General features: G+C 36.2%; 1 long non-coding RNA gene across 1 annotated transcript; it reads left to right on the top strand.

Annotated features, from left to right (window-relative positions):
• Window positions 1–2,531: 2,531 nt before the first annotated feature.
• Window positions 2,532–23,060, top strand: LOC104655774. Its single transcript, XR_747026.1, has 2 exons — window positions 2,532–2,718; window positions 22,458–23,060. It is a non-coding gene; the product is annotated as an uncharacterized LOC104655774 (long non-coding RNA).
• The last annotated feature ends 219 nt before the right edge of the window (window positions 23,061–23,279 follow it).

The following is a 23,279-nucleotide window of genomic DNA, read 5'->3' as shown; positions in this document are numbered from 1 at the left end:
TGTTAAATTGGAGCATGTGTGTATTACTTAAGCATAAAGCTAAGTACACTGTATTAATCATTACATTGCCATCTTCTACTGGCTATTAAAAATTATTATTTAATCCAATATGTAGAAAACTACCCAATGATTTCTAAAACTGGACCTTAAGTTTAAAAAATGCACTATTGATTACTATAATACATTTTAAAATCTAAATTTGATATCTAAAATGTAGATTATAATACATTTCATATCTAAAATATAATTATAATTATCTACACTTCCCTTTCATTCTTTTCCTGTAGGTATGTTGTTTTTACATTTTGTCTAAATTACTCTTCTTATTTCATTTGTTTGATTTTTATTTTCAGTTCACCCCGCTAATACATTCTTTAAAAATGTATTATAATTTTTATTCATTATAAATTATATTTTATGTGTATTTCAGTCAATAAATGCATGGACTTGATAATAAAAATTCAGGCTACGCAAAAGAGCACAAAATAAAAATATAAAGTCTTCCTCTATCCCTACAACTGTCCTACTTTCCAAAGAGGACTATGTTTAACATTTTTTGGTTCTGGTTCTTGTGATGATTAGCTTGGAAATTCTAAATCACTGCTGTTCAATAGAAGCATAGTGTGAACCACGTTTAATCTGTCTAGTAGCCACATTTTAAAAAGTAAAAAGAAACAGGTGAAAATAATGTTAATGATACATTTTATGTAATCTTATTTATCCACAATGTTATTATTTCACATATAGTCAACACAGTCAACATTTAAAAATGAATATTTTAAATTCTATGTTTTATCTTAACTGTATTTATACTTATAGCACATACTAATTCAGATTAACTACATTTCAAGTGTTCAATGGCCACATGTAGCTAGTGGCTATCATACTGGACAGTAAAGATCTAGATAATATGCTAAATAAATCAAATTTTTTGTTTAGCAGTTTTAAACAGCATTTGCTAATTTCCTGCCAAAAAGATGAAAAATTCAACATCTTGTGCTACGCATTCTATCTTACAAATCTCATTAAATATGTATTTTTAGATCTCCCATCCGTCTTCTTTATTATTTTGAAAACTATACCTACTCTTCTTTTCTTACACTAGTATTAGACAATATCCTTTGAATTCCAGCTATGCAAGGTGTGGAAACTAATATTCCCTCACTTCTCTCCACCTCTCCCACTATGCCTCCCAACTTTTGTCAAGCTATATCATTACTTTTAAATTGTTAAATTTCATAACCTTTTAATTTTGTTCTATCACTTTAATAAGTTTAATTTTCTTGTCTTGTTTTAGGTCTCTAGAAATGTAAAACATGTGACAGTATTTGAAATATTATGAGTTTGGCAATTTCATTGTACAATCAAGCAGTGTGATTGAACCCTTTGGAAGTGCAATCTCCCACTCTCAATCTGTGCTACTTAAAGAAGAAACGTGCTGAATATTAAGGACAAATAAAGTCTCATTTCCTGTATTCCATCAATTTCTCAGAATTGTGCTTCAGTTTAGTTTGTTTCATATGAGGATCATGGCTCATTATTCAACATTGTGGTTTTTCTTGAATTCTCTTATTACCTTTCATTTACCTTGTTAACTAAGATATATACTGGCCATTTTATTTTTAGATCATCATGCTTTTTCATCATACCACTTAACATAGGAAAGTGACTGTCTTCTTAAAGACTATCTCTGGTAGCTCACTAAGTTCCTTTTCTAATTTGAATTTATTGCCTTGTATGTCTGCTGCTGAGCTATGATTCTGGGATTTAATTTCATTGCTCTATTGGCTAAATTTGCAGTTTCTTACATGCCAAGTATTTCTCTTTCAGCAAGCAAAATAATTTATTGAATTATATTCTCTAGTAACTGTAAAAAAAAATGCCCAAAAGAAATAAACTTTCTGAAGCTTTGCATGTTTGAAAATGGCTTTATTTTCCCTTTACACTGGACTGGCACATTTTAATTTTCTAAGAAACATCAGATATCCTTTTATGCTATAAATGCACATTAGGGTGTCTATACCCTGTGGAAATTAAAATCAGTAATTACACAGTTATAGGATGAAATAAATTCTTGGACTTCTCCCCATTAGAGTCCCCACAGTGAAGCAATAGTCCACATTTTACCTTTAGCCCCTGTTTTGTACCAGTTGGGAAATCAAAACTTTCATTAAACCAGCCTTCCTGGTAGATACTTAGAAGAATTACAACACTCTTCAGCATGTTTAGAAATGTCCTTATTCCTGCCCACATTTTACAAAGACATAATCACATGGTAGGTGCCTTTGGGACTTTTGAAATACATTCTGTGAACGAGAAGAAATGCCAACATGTTGGCAAAACTGATTATTTTCGTTGTGGATCTCATGCTTGCTTTGGCCATTTTTATTATCTTTTATTTAATGGCTGTCATTGGTATTTTCATCTCGGTCGTTTTCTGTATTTTCAAAGCGGAGATGGAAAAAAACTGTAACTTCAACCAGCCCTGAATCTGGGCGCTGGATGCTCGCAATGCTACTGAGGAGCCTTTGGCAGGTGGCGCAAAGCAAGTCAGCTCCAAGCTGCTTCCGGTCCATTTTCCAGCTGTAGGAGAAGGGTCTTCCCTGCCCAAGGAGAGTGGTCCCCTCTTCTGAAGAGTGAGGAGCTCTCTGCGGTGGAGGAGGCATATGAAGACTTCCCAGAACACTGCACCCACCTGACTGAGAGGTACTTTTTAAGGTGAGGATTTTAGACACCAAGCTTCATTTTCCTTCTTAATGCAAGTACGATACATTCTTGAGAGGAGAGGAGAAAAACAAATTCTTTTAATCACTGCCTTCTAGATTTCAAAACTGGAGTTGTCATCCTCTACAAATACTACAAAAGTTTTTGTTTTTAGCTGAGAGTCTCGATTACCCAGTAAACCAAGGAATCCTACCTATGTTATTTTCTCTCCCAAACACTGATTAGACAAAGGGAAAAAGAGGATGAAACTTCGGTTTTAATGTTCTCTAGCAGTTTGGCTAAAAGGTTTGGTATAAGAGAAAGTTTGAGAAAATGGATGCTTTGATCATCCCTGTTCTATTTCACAACTTTGGTTCAATGGAAGCAAATTAGACCAGTTTTGCCTTGGTTTTTGACAGAAAAAATGACTACCATAGGTTCCCTGTGTTTGGGTTTTTGTGGTATAAATCCATATATTTTACAGTATTTGCACGTATGTTTGTTTTCAGAAGGTTCTAGTAAGTTGATTTAATTTTAGCAGTTGTGATTACAACTTCTTAAAACCAAGTCCTTGTTTTCATATTTTATCTCCACTGACTTGTAGATTTCTGACTTCTTAACTTATTAAAAGTATTTCTTCCAAACAAACTGAAAAATCATTTCAGTCTAAATGTCAAATAACATTTAAATGAATTCCTTAAAAAATGTAGCAAAATCATACTCAATGAAGGAAAAATAATAGGCTTAACCTCAGAGGCCATAAATGCATAAACTTTTAGAAAAAAAAAATAAAGTGCTTTAGTATAATAATGTTATCCATAGATCAGTAATGCTGCTTGTTGAAGCGTACAATAGCTCCTCCACAGAAGAAACTGCTTAAATTTTGTCGAATGAGTACAGATTGTAGTAAGGGATTTTAAAATCATCTTCATTGCATCATTTCCAGGTTTATGCACAGAAGTAGAGGGGCTGACCTACCTGGTGGGATGGGGGATGCACAACCGAAGAATACCTTAAACAATTGCCCTGGCCAGGCGCAGTGGCTCATACCTGTAATCCCAGCACTTTGGGAGGCCAAGGAGGACAGATCACGAGGTCAGGAGATCGAGACCATCCTGGCTAACACGGTGAAACCCCATCTCTACTAAACATACAAAAAAATTAGCCAAGTGTGGTGGCGGGGGCCTGTAGTCCCAGCTACTCAGGAGGCTGAGGCAGGAGAATGGCATGAACCTGGAAGATCGCCCCACTGCACTCCAGCCTGGGCGACAGAGCAAGACTCCGTCTCAAAAAAAAAAAAAAAAAAAAAATTGCCCTTAACTGCTGATTACCTGCATGGAATTTACAATTATGGAAGCAGTATTTAATGAAATGGTTTTTCAGTTATAAGAAAGCTTGACTACTATGCAAATATCTTGGAAGAGGCGCCCAGAGTATGTTTCTGTTTGTCTTTAAATCTTGCCATTTTTTTACTCCATAACATATGTAGAGGGTCTAGAGGGATGAGTAATAACTTAGGTAAATGTTGATTCAGAGGAGGCAGAAGAATAGGTCCTGCATGTGAGGCACTGGTGAAGTCAGGTATCACTGGGAAGAACTCAGGGGCAGGGGTAAGGAAGAGGAGTGTGGAAAAGAGACATGATGTGAATGCAGGATGTGATGAAATTGAAGGGTACCGAGGTGAACATTCACCTTTGCCTTGTGTAAGCTTTTAGAAACTGAAGAAAACTCTACACTCTACTGTGCTAACGTTCACTGGGCATGGGCCATCGTTGGACCCCAACAAAGATTTCTTGTGTGGTCTTGGCCATTTTCTCCAGAGTTCTCTTGCTTATCTCTTATGTGTTCCTAATGTAAGGGATTAGGGTTGATGGCAATGATTTGATAAGAAAGGAAATCAAAAATGCTTTACGTTTTGAATGTGTTCTGAAGCTGGTCCTCAACATCCACTGCACTCCTGTCTTATACCTGGCTTAAGAGGACCTGCTGGCCCCGCAAGGTGTTTAAGTTTGTGGAACCTGCCAGGTTCCTCCACCTCCACTTGAGTTATTTTTGCATCCAAAGCTGTCTGTCCCTTAGTTTCTATGTGGGTTCCAGAAAGGTAAGTTTAGTACTACTAACATAAATTCGGTTAGGTGAAAATTCATTTCTGAGACTTATTACTTATCAGTGATTCCACCAGGCAAACCAGGAACCTTTTGGCTCTATTTTTTAGACTACACCAGCCCACTCTTAAAATTCAAAAGGGTCTTGAGAGTCATTGAGTCCACTTCTCATCCAATATTATGAAGTATCTTCTATGAGACACTTGTCCAACTCACAGTCTGTGGGCTGCCTGCGGCCCAGGACAACTTTGAATGTGGGCCAACATAAATTCATAAACTTTCTTAAAATATTATGAAATTTTTTTGCAATTTTTGCTCATCAGCTAGCGTTAGTGTTAGTGTATTTTATGTGCTAGTGTTAGTGTATTTTATGTGCTAGCATTAGTGTTAATGTATTTTATGTGTGGCCCAAGACAATTCTTATTTTTCCAACGTGGCCCAGGGAAGCCAAAAGATTGGAAACTCCTCCTCTATAATATCCCTGAAAGATAGTTGTCCACCTTCTGCTTAGCCATTCTGCATGAGCTGCAATTTTTTCCCTCACAAGGCAGTGTGTTGTTAAGAAGTTCTTTATAACATACAGTGGAAATCTGAGTCTCTACAACTTTCATTGCTTTGTCCTATTTTTACTCTGTTAAGCAATCCAGAAAACAGTTGACTAAGTACAATGACTTCACAGGAACCACAAACTCTAAGAAGAAAGATTAGCTTCTCCTTTTATAAATTTCCTGCTTTCTACACAAAGCGTTGAATAATGTTGCCTTTTTCAGTGCAAATACCCCATTTAAGATCGTAATAGGAAGATAAATCTAGAATTTATTGTGTACATTATTAGAAACTTCTTGATGTGTCTTTTCTGACTTCTTGCACATATTTGCTAATCAGGAATTTTGAAATTCATCTCTTCAAAACTTCCTCAAGTCTGGGAGTGTTGCCAATTTGCATGGAAGAATAACATTTTATGAGTGTATTTGTAACTATTAAAATGTAATTCTAATGCACTGACCCAATTTCACAGCACATCAAAAATTTAATTCAACCCAAAATGACTCTCACAGATGTCTGATAATTTTCCAGTGGATGTTATTTGTAAGGTCAGATAAATTTGAGCATTTTAGAAAATTGTCAATCTTGCCATAACAATTTTTTGTGAATACGGCAACAGGAATACCTCCAGTAGCAAGCTATGCTAATCTTTACAGAATGAAGCCCCCTTCATCAAAGATAGCTGAGAGTGGAGAAAATTGGGAAAGAGTCCAGCCATCACATTTCTGGTGGCAGTGGATTCAGTTAAAGAGGCCCTGGGGCTGGAGTAAGGAAGTCCCCATGTTCAGGATCCTCATGGCTTTATTAGTAGGTTTGGGGGAGTCAGAGTGTTAGAAGCTAAAGATTTTCTGGCTTTGTGGAAGGCTGAGGGTGAGCAAGCTTCTAGAAGACAAGGAGAGAGTCAGTTCCTGGAATGCATATCTATGGTCTCTTTTTTGTTTCTGCCTCTGGTGATATTTCTAACAATGTACAGTTGGCTGTCTCTGTGTATGGATTCCACATTTGTTAATTCAACCAACCATGTATGAAAAAATATTCCAAAAAATTTTAAAAGAACAATACAAAAATAACACAAATTTTAAAAATATAGTGTAACAACTACTTACATACATTTACACTGTATTAGCTATTATAAGTAATCTAGAGATTAGTTAAAGTATACAGGAGGATGTGCATAGATTAAATGCAAATACTATGCCATTTTATATAAAGAACTAAAGTATCCTTAGATTTTGGCAACACTGGGGATCCTGGAGCCAATCCCCTGTGAATACAGAGGAATAACAGTAAAAGCATTTGGATCTGGGAGTCCCTTTAGGATCTGGACCACACCACTTATTGGCCGTGTATTTGTATCAAGTGACTGCCTCCTTTGGCCTCTTTTTCTCCATCTGAAAAGAAGGGCATATGAAACTAATGCCTTGGAAGTCCCCTTAAGGCCTAAACTACTACAAATGTTATCAACCAAAATGAGTTTAAAAGTCAGATGCCGGCCGGGCATGGTGGCTCACACCTATAATCTCAGCACTTTGGGAGGCTGAGGTGGGCAGATCACAAAGTTAGGAATTCAGGACCATCCTGGTCAGCATGGTGAAACCCTGTCTCTACTAAAAATACAAAAATTAGCTGGGCATGGTGGTGTGCACCTGTAATCCCATCTACTCAGGAGGCTGAGGCAGGAGAATTGCTTGAACCTGGGAGGGGGAGGTTGCGGTGAGCCGAAATTGCACCACTGCACTCCAGCCTGGGCAACAGAGCAAGACTTCATCTCGGAGCCGGGAGAGGGGGGAAGAAAAGACACCTGGTCGGCCAAGATGGCAGTTTACACAGATGGTTTCTCAGCATCTGTCACTATACTTTGCTAATACCTGGGAAATGCATGAGTTGTGGGAAGCCTCAGGGGCAAGGTGAGAGTTTTCAGGAGTACTTATAGGACTAAGGGTAAACTCTTAGAATAAATTTTCTTGGGGGCCCAACATTTATCTTCATGTCCCCCTTGCACCACCTGCTCACAATTAAAGTGCAACATGATATGCATACCTACATCCCACAAGTATCCATTGTCCTGTGTGTTCAGACAGGCCATCTAAACATCTAAACCCAAGCATTTTTGTTCTATGTACAAGCAAGGTATCTGTTTTATATTCAGTATTAATCACTTGGATTATTTTGCCTCCCAAGATATCAGTTTGTCCAACTATAAAATGAATATATGGTGTAAATACTATCAAAGAGTACCACCTGGGTTAATATTATTTTAAGGGTATATTGAGTAGCTATTCTTTGCTATTAACTCTACTAAGGGGTTTGGCAAAACAAAGACACATAACATATAGATGTAGACTTCAAAAGAGTTCTCATTTTATTTCCATTTGAAAGCATCCATGAACTAAACATGAACTAGAAACCTCAGGTAAAGTAATTAACTAAACAAAAAAAAAGTAATGCTTTTTCAAAAGTTAAAGTTTCAATAAAGTCCCAGAGTTTGCCATCTTCGATTTTGTTTATTTTTAATATCCTGTGTTTTGAATGTGAAAAGCCAGACAATCTAATTGTTTTGCATTGTAAATCATCTTTTTTGACTTATCAGAAAGAATTTGCTAAAGGTAAATGAACTATGTGTCACTCATTTCTTGGGTATGACACCAAAAACACAGGGAAAAAGTGAATTTTTTTTCAAAATTAAAAACTTTTTATCAAAGGACACAAGTAACAGAGTAAAAAGGCAACTCACATTATGGGAGAAAAGATTTGCAAATCATGTGTCTAACAAGGGATTAATATCCAAAATATATAAAGAACTCCTACAACTCAACAACAACAAAAATAAAAACTTGATTAAAAAATGGGCAAAGGATTTCGATAGATATGTCTTCAAAGGAGATATACAAATGGCCAATGTAACGTGAAAAGATGCTCAATAAAAACCACAGTGAGATATTACCTTATACCCATTAGAGTGATTACTACTTTTAAACAGCAGCAGAAAATAAGTTTTGTTGAGAATGGGAGAAATTGGAACTCTTGTGTACGTAAAATGGTGCAGCCACTGTGGAAAAGAGCATGCCAGTTCCACAAAAATTAAAAAGTAGTGTATGTGATTCAGTAGTGTATTTGGTGTACATATTGTACACCAAAGTTGATAGCAACATTACAACACCAAAAGGCAGAAGAAATTAAAGTGTCAATTGATGAAGGAATGTATGAACAAAATGTAGTATATTCATTCAATGAAATATTATTCAGCATTAAAGAAGGAAATTCTTACACATGCCACAACATGGATAAATCTTGAAGACTTTTTTTTTTTTTTTTGAGATGGAGTCTCACTATGTCACCCAGGCTGGAATGCAGTGGTGCGATGTTGGCTCATTGCAACCCTCGGCCTCCCGGTTTCAAGAGATTCTCCTGCCTCAGCCTCCTAAGTAGCTGGAACTACAGGTATGCACCACCACACCCAGCTAACGTTTGTTTTATTTTATTTTATTTTATTTTTATTTTTAGTAGAGATGGGGACGGGTTTTCACCATGTTAGCCAGGATGGTCTTGATCTCCTGACCTTATGATCTGCCAACCTCAGACTCTCAAAGTGCTGGGATTACAGGTGTGAGCCACCGTGCCCAGAGGAAGACTTTATGTTACATAAAATAAGCCAGTCACAAAAAGACAAATACTTCCATATAGTTGCAGTTATATGAGGTACACAGAGTTGTCAAATTCATAGAGAGAGAAAGTAGAATAGTGGTTGCTAGAGACTGGGGAAGGGGAGCATGGGGCATTGTTGTTTGATGGGTACAGGATTTCAGTTTTGTCCAGAGAAAAAGCGTTCTGTGGATCGACAGTGGTGATGATTGCAAAACAATGTGAATGAACTTAATGTCCCTGAACCCGTACACTTGAAAAATGGCTAAGACAGTAAATTTTACATTCTGTATATTTGAACACAATAAAAAAATAATAAAAAAGGAAGTAGATCAATTATATTCTGGCTTTTATTATTATTATTATTTTTTGAGACAGAGTCTCACATTGTTACCCAGCCTGGAGTGTCGTGGCGTGATCTCGGCTCACCGCGGTCTTGCCCTCCCAGGTTCAAGCTATCTTCCTGCCTCAGCCCCAGTAGCTGGCATTACAGGTGTGCACCACCATGCCCTGCTAATTTTTGTATTTTTTTATTTTGTAGAGACAAGGTTTCACCGTGTTGCCCAAGCTAATCTTGAACTCCTGAGCTCAAGTGATCTGCCTGCCTCAGCCTCCCAAAGGGCTGGGATTACAAGTGTGAGCCATTGCACTTGGCCCTGGCATTTTTTTTATAATTATAAAATGTCACATTTATTGCTACTGTGCTGTTAAATATAGGACAAGTCTCCAAATTGACTTTAAAGAGGATCATTTCAAAATCTCAATAATCTAGCCAGCTGTGTCGACATCTATAAAATTATTTTTCTTTAAAAAAATGACTGTTTTTCAAAACCAGTTACCTTGAAGCACTCAGAGCACAATTTCCACCCAATAATTGTGGTTTTGTCCACCTCCTCATAATTTTTCCATTTTTTGTGTTGGGTTAATCTCATCATATGTGTATAACATATGTAGATATAAATATATCTACTTATAAAGATAGATATCTGTTATATCGGTCTGTATATAGATAATTATATTATGTTAAATTATCTATATAATTATATTATAGATATATAATTATAGATAATAATATAGATAATATAATGATACCTATATACAGATATAACAGATATCTATCTATATAGGTATAATTCAATTATGTAATTGAATTGTATATAGAATTATATATGTATATATAATTTATTTTTTTGCCTGATTATAAAAACTAGGCTATGGGGAATGATGGTCTTCACAGGGGGGTATTTTGTATAGGTAAACTATCCAGATTATTTGGCTTTTAAAAACTGGATAGGACATTTATGCCCAGTCTCAACCATGGCTCCATAATAAAATCACCAGCAAGATATTTAAAAATAATAGTTTTTTGGTTCTAGGGTAAAGCCCTGACATGGAGATTTTAAAAACATCACCAAGTGATTGTAATTTGTGGCTACAATTGAAAACTACTGCCCTAGGTTCTCAGTCATTGAATTATATTAGTCTGATCATTTGGTTTGTTCTTGGCACTGATAACCATGAAGTATCTTATCTTAGTTTGTTTTGTGTTGCTCTGACAGAATACTTGAGACTGAGTAATTTATAAAAAATTGTTTATTTTGCTCATGGTTCTGGAGGCTGAGAAGTCCAAGACCATGGTGTCAGCATCTTGTGAGGGCCTTCATGCTACATCATTCCTTGGCAGAAGCAGAAGGACAAAAGAACATGAACGCAAGACAGAGATGTGGCCAAACTTGCGTTTATAACTAATTTACTCCCACAATAATGACATTAATCCATTTATAACAGCAGAGCCCTCACGAACAAATCACCTCTTGTTAGGCCCCACCTCCAAACACTGTTACCATGGGGAATTAAGTTTCCAACACATGAATCTTGAGAGACACACTCAAGCCATAGTATATTTACACTGATTAGCTAGTTTTTCGTAATGAAGAATTCAATATTAGTAAGCCACACCATGAAATCCTACAAATAAGTATGGTATGTTCTTAGATAAATTAAAAACAATTCATAATTCAGTAGCACATTTATCAGATTTGCTTTCAGTCTTGAACAAGGTGAGTCAACAATTCACTTGATGCTTAATGGCAGTTAATTCTTAAAGAAGATTGTTCAAATATAAAAACACAACAATGACCTGAAAGCCTAACCTGAAGGTTCTCATCAAGAGATACCAAAGTAAAGACAAAATAAAACAATTGCAGAATATTTACTATGTGATTGTTCTTAAGGGAGACTCCTGAACTAGGTAACAACCATATTCTCAGAGATTCAGGTTCATTATTTCTGTTGGGTATTAATCCATCATGCTGTAAATTTCCAAGCATGAGTTCTTCCCAAAGCCCATTTATTCTTCACATTGCCTCATGCATGCTCAAAATCCTAGCATCAAACTAACAGCATGGTTTATTTCTTCTCTGGGAGCTATAGAAGTAGACTCCATTTGAAGTCTTGGCCCTATGCCCTACACATTGTTGCCAGAATAATCTTGGCAAAATTTGTGCTCAAAGACTTGTAATAATTCTCACTCACCTAAAATAGAGTAATTGTGAATAACTTAATCTGGTATTCTTAGTTTTCTAGACACTATCTGTCCAGCCTTATTACCAATGATTTCACTATGCATTGCTGAGATTCAGCTGACCTAAATTAAATGTGGCTAGTCTGGGCTCCAAGCTGCAGGTTGGGCCCAATGCCTGGTCCACAGGTCCCTCTTCCTTCTTGAACTGGCAGCTACGTGAGGCATGATCTTCTCTTTGTGATGGATGGCTGGAGCACAAGAAGGACATAGGGACACATGTTGACTTTTACAGTGTAGACTTGGAGTTGGCACATTGTCACTTTGGGTTATATTCCATGGGTCGAAGAAAGTCACATGACTGGGCTCAACATCAGTGGGGCAAAGAAGTACATGCTGTCTACAGAAGTCATGGAGGGAGGTGGTGAATATATATCTGCTGAACAATAATATAATATATCCATAAAATATAACAGAACAAAATTTTTCATAATCAATAATACTACTAATATTATTAAATAGTTCTTATTTTATGTAAAATAAAATGCAGGCTTAACATTGCTTGAGTGAAGTTTGATATAGGATTTGAAGTCCATATTCTTAAATGTTTGAGTTTTTTTAATGACTTCCATTGAACAGAGATCAGGTCCACTTACTGGAAAGAAGTGTTTAGAAACTGAGTTCTTTCTATGGCCGTTTTTCAAGGCTGGAAATTGTTCCACGATACGTTGTTTGAGTTTCTTTCTCTTCCTCCATCATCCCTGATAATGGCTAAGCTCTCCCAGAAGTGCACACAGATGAGGCCAAACGTAGTACTGTCTTGGTAGAGAGAACAGGGGCTTTGGTGCAAGGAAAATGAGTCAACTACAGACTGGCTCTGAACTTAGGCCAGGTCATGTAAACTCACAAGTCTATATAGTTATTTAGTAAAACTTGCCTGAACTGACTAATGGGTTGCTGTGTTCATTACGTGAGATACTATCAGAAAACACAATTGGAAATATTAATTATAAAATAGATATCCTTATGTATACAACCAAAGTCAAATGTCACTTAAAGAGGGGGATATATTTCTGAGAAATGTACTGTTCAGTGATTGTATCATTGTGTGAAAACATCATAGAGTGTACTACACAAATCTAGTTGGTATAGCCTACTACATGCCTAGGCTAAATGGTATGGTCTATTGCTCTTGGGCTGTAAACCCGTACAGCAAGTTACTACACTCAACACTGCAGGCAATTGTAACACAGAGGTATCAAACATAAATAAACCTAGAAAAGGTACAGTAAAAATATGGTATAAAAGATAAGAAATGGTATATGCCAGTAAAGAGCACTTACCATGAATGCTGCTTGCAGGACTGGAAGTTGCTCTGGCCGAGTCAGTGAGGGAGTGGTGAGTGAATGTGAAGGCCTGGAACCTTACTGTACACCGTAGACTTCATATACACTGTACACTTAGGCTACGCTAAATTCATTTAAAATATTTTTCTTTCTTCAATAATAGCCTTAGCTTATTATAACTTAAACATTTATAATTTTTAAAACTTTTCAACTCTTTAAAAATAATACTTTGCTTAAAATACAAACAGCATACAACCATACAAAAATATTTTCTTTATATCCATATTTTTTGAAAAAAATTCTATTTTATTTTTATGTTGTTGAAAACTAAGACATAAACAATACATTTGCCTAGGCCTACACAGGGACAGGATCATCAAGATCACTGTTTTCTGCCTGTACACTGGAAGATATTCAGGGGTAATAACACGTATGGAGCTGTCATTTTCTATGGTAACTATGCCTACTTCTGGGTACTTCCTGAAGGACTTGCCTGAAGGTGTTTTACAATTAACTTTTTGTTTAATAAGTAGAAGGAGCATACCCTAAAGCAACAATAAAAACTGTAGTATAGTAAATACATAAATCAGTGACATATTTATTATTATACATTATTATGTACTGCACACAATTGTATGTGCTATGCTTTCATGTAACCGACAGCACAGTAACTTTGTTTACACCAGCATCACCACAAACAATGTTAAGTAATGCATTGTGCTGTGATGTTGTGTTGGTTACGATTTCACTAGACAATAGGAATTTTTAAGCTTCATTTTGATCTTATGGGACCACCGTCATAAATGTGGTTGTTGACTAAAACATTGTTATGCAGTTTTGAAATTACGTAACTGCAATTTGTCTAGACTACATTCTCTATAGATTCTAGTTTTTTTCTACTGGGTTTACTTACCTAATATACTTTGCCTTTAGCTAGTAGTCAGTTGCCATTAAGAATAAAGCAAAAAATTTTCATTTATAAATGGCTAATGGCATTCCTACATTAATTCTTGTCCTTAGAGACCATTGACTGAAATAGATTATAATAAATATGATCAATTAGCTAATCATTCAATGAATCTTTTGGTACACAATAATTGTTTCAAATTTTCCATTGCATAATACCACCTAATAGATATTGACCACAAAGGAAATATCCCATTGAATCAAGTAATTTTTTCCTCATTTTTAATATATGTGATAATTATCTCAATAAATATCTCGAGACTTACTAAAATTCAGTCAAGTAGCCCTGTTAAAATACTTCAGGATTGCTAAAATTCTCCATTTCACTTTATGTGTGAATGGTTTGCTGAAAAGAAAAGAAATAAATGATTGAGACATATATCCTGGATTTATTTTTCATTTTGAATTTTGATCTTTAGGAATTTTATTTAATAACAAAATAATAATAATAATAGCAAATAATAATAAGTGATTTCACGTCATTGGTAGTTTTGACAAGTTCAAAAGAGCCAAGTACAGATTTATTTTAAAACAAGACTTAGGCTGGGAGCAATGGCTCATGCCTGTAATCCCAGCACTTTGGGAGGCCAAGGCAGGCAGATCATTTGAGGTCAGGAGTTCAAGACCAGCCTGGCCAACATGGTGAAATCCCATCTTCACTAAAAATACAAAAATTAGCTGGGTGTGGTGGTACCATGCCTGTAGTCCCAGCTACTTGGGAAGCTGAGACAGAAGAATCACTTGAACCCAGGAGGTGATGGTTGCAGTGAGCTGAGATCACACCATTGCGCTCCAGCCTGGGTGACAGAGCAGGATTCTGTCTTAAAACACACACACACGCACACACACACACACACACACAAAACAAAAAAACAAGAAAACAAGACTATGTTTCTGAGGTAAGCCTGCCAAATTTAGGCAATGTATTTGGAAAGACTTTTTATTTCTAGGTGTTATATTCCTTAGAGCTAGATTCATTTAACTGGAGAGTACTTACAGTATGCTTGAGAAAAATAATATAAACATAACTGCTGTGGAATTATGGAACTGTGTTTATATATCACAGATCTCAGAGATATAAATTAATCATTCAGTGAAAAATACAATCCCTGAAAATGGACATGACTATAATAAAATCAATGAGCAGTTATGTATAAAATCCAACTTTCTTAAATATATGTTTTATAAACACTAATATAAAATACAAATGTGAATAAATAGAAATTTTCTCCAACAATTTTGTCTTTAGTTTGAAAAGCATAGTCTTCTGCAAAGTTCATAAATTGGTATGTACACGTTTTCAGTTATCCTACGGTGGAGATCATCTTGAAACTTCAAAGTGAACATGTTGACATAGGTCACAGAACAACACATTAATAAGAGCCCCCAAATGAATTGCCACACAGCAGACTTCATTCTATCTTTTTTAAGTAATGAAATAGTCTTCCTTTTAATGAAAAATGCTCCAGGCCCTGAGAAGGCCTGGGCTGCATGAGTCTGGGTGAGGGTAGCGTGAAGATAAAAGGATTCTAATTCCAATTAGCAGTATATGGAGCGCCCATTGCCAAAGCATTTCAATTCCTCAAGTATCTGTGGTCTTGACAATGTGACACTACAACAAACTCCTCCCTGCAGAGGGTGGTGGCGTATGTTTCTCCATTTTTGAATCTGGGCTGGCCTCTGGACTTGGCAAGGCCAATAGAGATTTAAACCTGGGTCTCAGGGGACCCAGCTTGAGTTGGCCTGGGTCTCAAGGGACCTGGCACTTTTGCTCCCTTTCTGCTGGAGTCCTGCCAGCATCTTGGGAACAATTTTCAGAAGATTGCTAGAGAATGGGAGCACATGAAGAGCAGATCGCAACCATCCTAGGGGAGGCCAGCCTGGACCAGCTATAGCCACCTGTCTCCCAAACATGGAGAGAGGCCCCCTAGAGCTGCATACCTGACCCACAGTGAACCACAGATGCGTGAGGGAGTCCAGGTGAGATCACAAGAACATCCAGCTGACCCATAAGCTTATAAGCAGTAGTATCTAGTTATCATTCTTAGCTACTGCTTTTGAGTTGTGCCAACCCATGCTGGAGGTGCAGTGTTTTTTAGAATATCTCTGCTTTCTAAGAAACTTTTAATTTTTCCCCCCACAGAAACTGCTGTTTTCATGCTAGATTTAATCAAACTTACAGTGGTTTTGTAATTGTGAGATAATTCATTGGCTTAAGGCACATTTGTAGAAACTCCTGTAAAATGTGTTTGAATTAAGTAAGCAAATGAATTTCTTGTCTCGTTGTCCTATACCTTAGACTAGCTAACTAGTAAATTTGTACATAGTAAAAAGTAAATAGTGAAAGAAGGTATAAGTAAGAAGTAGTAAAAAAACAAAGTAGCAAAATGCTTTGTTCAAATAGCACTGCCAATACCAAAAGCTGGAGTCCAAATGAAAAAAAAAAAAAAACTAAAATGAGTATTAGTTTGCAGATTTAAAAACTAGTTCAATTGAATATATAGTTTTGAAAGCAGAAAAGATGTCAGGATGACAGAACTAAGTCTAAATATAACTTTGCTCTCAAACATGTCAAGATATACATTAAAATGAATAAAAATTTTCACAAATTAAATTAAAAAGTAGCTCAGGAGGCTGAGGCAGGAGAATGGCGTGAACCTAGGAGGTGGAGCTTGCAGTGAGCCAAGATCACGCCACTGCACTCCAGTCTGGGCGACAGAGCGAGACTCCATCTCAAAAAAAAAAAAAAAGTAGCAAACACATATCCTATAAAACACGGATAATATAGAGAAATTCTAAAAGGGTAAAAACTTTCAAAGCTTAAACAAATCCAGACCAGGAAAATATTAATACAAATTTGAAAGTATGATACTAATGCCAGAGAAGTTTGAATTCAAGGAAGAGTCTAAAAAAGTGTAAACACATAAAGATGAAATATTTAGAACACACATTTACCTAAATAATAAGATAACAATAAATAATGTAGCAAAAACAATGACAAAACCATAAATTTCAAGAAATGCTAGGAAAAAAATATAGATAAGAAAAAATTTGAAATTCTGAACAAAATAATTGAAGATAAAATAATAAAAATATATTAAATTCTATAGTCTTATAGACTATACTTCACTTTAATCACTTATATTTATAAAGCAATTGTCTGTATATTAGGGGAAAAGCAGAAATAGTACAGACTACATTCTTGATGCACATACACAAACACACACAAAACATAAAAAGTAATAATGAAAATCAGGGAGAAAAACTACAACCACCCCGAAATTTGTAATTTTCTTCCCATAAATGTCTAAGATCAAAGAAGTAATCAAAATTATAATTGCAAAGTATTTAGAAATTATTATAATTAAAACAATAAATATTAGAAATTAAAAGCAGAGAAAAATACCTAGCCTTGCATATCTATATAACTAGCAGGAAAGAATAAAAACAAAGAATTTAGCTGCTCAAGACCAAAAGTTAGAAAATAATAACAAAATAAACCTAAGAAAAGGAAGAAAATAATAAAGATAAAAGCAAAATTAATTAATTAGGAAACAAAGTGGGTAAATAGATTGAAAATAAGCAACTAAGAGTGAAATAGTAACTATAAGTAACTTGCTAATGAACCTAGTCACCAAAAGGAAAAAGCACAATATTAAAATTTGAAAATGAAGAATAACAAAAACAGAGAGGAACCTAAAACTACCCAAAGAAAGTATGTTGCACACTACAAATAAATTGGAAATTTTTCCTGATATTGAGGCTTGTATTGAAAAACAGAATTCCCAGGATTGACTCCAGTCACAGAATGTAGCACATATTTACACATTCGCTTCCTAGAAGCGATCACAAGAAATTGATACCAATTGCTTCTTTGGGAAAGAAACTTGCAGGGGAAGGAGAGAAGTTTCTTTTTTGTTTCATTCCTGACTGAACTGTCTGTATGTCCATATTTGATTTTTTTTTAAATATGGGCTTATTGGGAAATTAGATTATATCTTTATTTGTAGTAAGACAAATGGAGAAAAACAAAGAATGGTGGCTCATGCCTGTCATTCCAGCACTTTGAGAGGCCAACGCGGGCGGATCATAAGGTCAGGAGATTGAGACCATCCTGGCTAACACAGTGAAACTCCATCTCTACTAAAAATACAAAAAAAAAATTAGCCCTGTGTGGTGGCGGGTACCTGTAGTCCCAGCTACTTGGGAGGCTGAGGCAGGAGAATCGCTTGAATCTAGGATGCAGAGGTTGCCATGAGCTGAGATTGCACCACTGCACTCCAGCCTGGGCAACAGAGTGAGACTCTGTCTCAAAAAAATAATAAATAAATACATAAAAATAAAGAATAAAAGGCACAATCATGAGTAGAACACAAAGGCTGATGATCAAGCAGTCCAGCCAGAGTGATGATGGGTGGAGGCTGGAAGAAACAGACCCAGAGACCTTGTGCTGGGCAACATCTGTTTCTACACCTGCCTGGCTACCCCACGGACTATCACTTAAAGTTCTAAAGTATACCATGTTGGTATATGTATTTGTTTTTCAATATTTACTTAGATTTATTTTGGAAAAATATCCAGTATATCCAGCTATTTAACAAAATTGAGGATTAAAACTATTTGATTTGGTGCTATTTTTGGACGTGCATATTACACCAACAGAATAGCTGCTGATGCAAACCTGTTTGTTCCCTCTAGACAAGGAGATTAGAAAGAGTAGGTAGGTTCCTCCCTAAGAAAGAAGCAAGTAAGTTGAAATACAATTTGTTTTGTTTCTTGTATTTGAAAGTCTAGTTTAAACAAGCCAAATAGATACCATATGGCCTTCAGTAATTTGACATTGAAGAACAACGCATGATTTGTATTCTATTTCCAGCTACTGCACAGTGAGTGTGCTGTGATACCATGTTTTTAAATTCCTCTCTGCCTTTGCCCTTGTTGCCTCTTAGAGGCATTACATTTATTTATTCACTATTCATTTCTTCTCTTTTTTAAACCAGTGAACTCCAAAACAGATTGAAACTAAAAATAAATAAATAAATAAGTTCAAACTAAAATTTCTCCTTTTTAGTGACCTCACTGAAGCTGTGTCATTATCTGGGGTAAATACCCAAGGTTTGTCTCTCCCCCAAGAAGATTAAGGGGAGACACACAGGGGGAGGGAGTTTAGGAGTGGAGGTTTACTAGCTAAAAGAAAGAGAAAGGAGAATAGCTCTCTCTCTTGTGAAACAGAGGGGCTCCTGAAGGGGAAAAACCAGCCTATGGCGTATATACTGCACCAGATTTTATAGGCAGGCTTGAGGAGGTAGTGTCTAATTTACTAGGGCCCACAGATTGGTTGGACCAGGTGTGATGTTTACATAGCGCACAGGGAAGGCTGGCCAGCCCACCCTAATCTTATTATGCAAATCGGCTTTTCATTTGGCTGGGGCCATCTTGTCTGCTCCTTACTGTATGCATAGCTGGCAAAAGAAGGGAACATGGAGTCACCATTTTGAACATGCCTAGTCCCAGGTAGCCTTTTCCTCTTTGCACAACTACTGGCATTCACTTGTGCAAGTTTCCAGCTTGCTTGTCTATGTCTGCAGCTCGGTTTTACAGGCTGCTCTTTGTTAGAAAAGAAAATGATTTGGGGGCTGGTTTTCATTAAAAGGAAAACTTTACCAAGTATTCCCATCCCCTCACTGTCTGCCTAAATAATTTTTTCTTAACCCCTATATCATCACCACCTCTGTGAGTTAATATTGTTTTGTTCACACTCCTAAGCATAGCACTATTTTGTATTGTGATAGTATATATAGCCCTGACTCCCCTACTAAACCCCAAGCTTCACAAGGTCAGGGCCATTTTTTCATTGTTTTAGAAATCTGTAACACGTAACATGTTCTAGATTACTTTTAAATGTTAAGAGAATTGTATTAAAAATTAAATACTTAAATATTTTTAGATCAAAGCATCAAAGTTAATATCTTTGTAAGGGTTCTATTATGAGTAGTAATTAGATTTTCCCATTAAGTTTGAAGAATGCCAGTTCCACAATGCAGACTACTAACCACTATACGATCACAGCTGAAGGAAGCCAATTTCAAATACCACAGTCATCCCTCATTTTATCTACAACACGGATATATATGACCACATTTGGGTTCCCAATAAGTAATGAGAGACGCAGAAGCATTTAATGTTGCCAAAAAAAGAATCGTACCATGGTCATGCTGATCTGTTTGTCTGTCATGATAACTAGTGAGGCTTTCTTTGATAACCAATAGGAATAAGGAATTCCCTACAAGTACATAGTACTTAAACTGATATTTTCATAACCTACTTCAACATGAATTTTCAGTCCTCTTGGATGGCTAACAAGATGATCCCCTCCTCCTCAAAACTGCATCATATATTTATTCATTTATCTTTTCAATCAATAGTCATTTATCAGGTGCCTGTCAATTTAGGAGACACTCTGCTAGAGACACTTACACAGCATAGGCGAGTGTTTTAAAAAGTGAAAATACTTTATACAGTCATCGCTTTCTCACTACACTGCTTTGACACCACACAAGAAAGGTATAACAGTTTCTCTTGGGTTTTGCTCATAGCTTCCCCAACAGATAAGAACGTTTTATTTCATTTAATTTCATTTTAAATTTATTACTTCATGAAAGTGAGATAAAATTTGCCTCATTATCATAAGAAATATGGAAATGAATACTGGACATTTTCTAAGCACATGCATAGTACAGTGGACTCACAGCTTCCACTCTGTGTTTCTCAGTGATGGAGGAATTAGTGAGGTCTGTCCATCAGTGCCTGCCATGGGGAGGGTGAGGGGCAGGGTTCAGGCCTCACATTTATAGCAGGCCTCATCCTGTTCCAGATGTAATCTCCACATGCAGCCACAGCGAGAAGTTGCAGGGTTGAAAGATAATACCACTTGAATCCTTGAAAATAAACACTAAAAATATTTCCAAATGTTTGACCCAGTTTGGTCATTTTTTCATTCTATTTTCTTCATTTTGGTCGCTTCTTAATTTTGTTTAAGGTTCCTACTAAATTATTTGAATCATGATCCTGGCTCAGTATTCTTATTTTCTCATTTTTCTCAGTTCCTGATTCAAGTGCCTTATTTCCTAAAACCTTAAATGTCAAAGATCCCTGGAGGGACAGGTGGGGCTGAGGGGAGAAAGACAATATATAGAACTCTCAAATATGTCTTTCAAAAGAGTGTCATAAAAAACTTTTAAGACAGTATTTATTTACTTACAATTTATGCACCTCAAATCAAAGAAAACACAGTAGGGTGTCTCTTCCCTCAATATGATTGTCCCCCTCCCCTTCCAAATGGCATTAATTTAAAATGAAACAATAGGGTAGAATTCTGTGTTCTTCCTTCTTCCCGACTTGGTACCACAATTCGCACGCTCCTCCTGCCCACCAAATTCATACCTTTTATCAGTCTTATAGGCATAATTACAAGGAGAAAATTTCATTTAATTGTATTCATTTTATTTTAGAAAGGAGACTGAAACTTTGGAGGATTTATAAAAATATTTACAAAGCTATGAAGTATGTGCTTTTTTTTTTTTTTTTTTTTTTTTTTTTTTTTTTTTTTTTTTTTTTTTTTGAGACGGAGTCTCACTCTGTCGCCCAGGCTGGAGTGCAGCGGCCGGATCTCAGCCCACTGCAAGCTCTGCCTCCCGGGTTCACGCCATTCTCCTGCCTCAGCCTTCCGAGTAGCTGGGACTACAGGCGCCTGCCACCTCGCCCGGCTAGTTTTTTGTATTTTTTAGTAGAGACGGGGTTTCACCATGTTAGCCAGGATGGTCTTGATCTCCTGACCTCGTGATCCGCCCGTCTCGGCCTCCCAAAATGCTGGGATTACAGGCTTGAGCCACCGCGCCCGGCCAGTATGTGCTTAAGTAAACTAATTTCACCAGTTCTCTTTATATTTTTTAAAATTTGAAAATAGTGAAAAAAAAAAATAAAAATATGCTATATTCTCACATTAAAAAAAAAAAAAAAAAATCCTGTGAAAGGGAGAACTCAAAAATCTGTTCTCTAATACTTTGCCCTTGAGGTCACCACTGTTCAGAGCTTGATATTTGTTCTTCCCAAGTTTTTCTTAGACTTATTGTGAAATGTGTATGTGCTTATCTTGTAAAAATAATATTGAGCACAGGGCTTATCCTTCCTTGTCTGGTACCTGGGGAGATTTGGGGAGGTGGAGAGACTGGTGCATGAGAAGGACCTGGTAAGGAAGTGGTTGGGCTCTGAATTGGTTGGTTTGCATTTGAAACGTTTGCTAGCAGGAGAGTTGTTGACTTACTATCTCTAGAAATTAGTGAACCCTGTGAGGCAGTAGCAAGGCCCTGGATGTCAAGCCTTCAGAATACAGAAAATCAAAAGACGCAAGGTTAGTATACCCTCATACTTGCTTTTTTAATTTAAAGAAACCCAGAGAATTTGCTTAAGTGTTTCAAGCTAACAAACATTTTATTTGTGTGGCGTAAATAATATATGAACAGACTTTTATGAGTAATATAACATCTGCAGCTCTTAGAAAATAAAACATAGTTAATTAGAGAAGGCATGAATTATGTAATCATTACTTTTATGTTTTGTTCTTTCTAGGTCATTCAAACTGTCGTCTACACATGAATAACAATGAAATTCTCATAAAGAAGCAGAAATACCCAGGAGGCATGAAGAGTCATCATGCTTCAAAAGTGCATGTATTAGGACTTCATGACCTCAGGAAAAGTAGACCCCATAACTCTTAAAAGCTCAACCTTGGAAAAGAGAAACATGCTGTTTGATGACACAGCACTGAAACTTGTTGAAATATCCTTGGAGCTTGAGATGTTGAGAGCTATCAAAATGTTCTTAACAATTAAATTGAAAAATGTTTCTTCAAAATGTCTTAGCCAACCAAATACAAACATTTTTGTCATTGTGAAAAAAAAAAAAAACCTCGCCAATTGCCTTTGCTAGTCTCAGCACAGCCCAAGAGGAGCATCCTTCATGAGCCAACTGAAAAACAGTGTGCAGTCTATGCTTCTGACCAGATGGGCTTCTCTTGTCACCAAAACACTATGTATTAGGACTTCATGTATTATGTATTATGTCAACACTTTATTCATTATGCTGATCATACTCTGTATTTCACTTGCTCTGGTTATTTGTAAAGCTTTTCCCATTTCATCATTAGATTATCCTTAAATTTTAGCAACTGCATTTTAGTCTCTCTGTATTCTTAATAGTGCCTGCCCAAGTGACATATTAATAAGCATTTTTTTCTGAATCAATAACCACCCCCCAAAAAAATCTGCAGCCATAGTTGTAAATACTGTACATTCAACAGAGAAGTGGAAATGAATGAAGGACCAATTTCGAGGAAGAATTAGAGTTCTCAAAAGTTTAGCAAGTATAATCAGGAAGTTTTTTAAAATTTAA

This window comes from Rhinopithecus roxellana, chromosome 13, assembly GCF_007565055.1.
Source record: "Rhinopithecus roxellana isolate Shanxi Qingling chromosome 13, ASM756505v1, whole genome shotgun sequence".
Classification (NCBI taxonomy): Eukaryota; Metazoa; Chordata; class Mammalia; order Primates; family Cercopithecidae; genus Rhinopithecus; species Rhinopithecus roxellana.
Note: the sequence above shows the minus strand (reverse complement) of the source record. Positions and strands in the feature narration are given on the sequence as shown.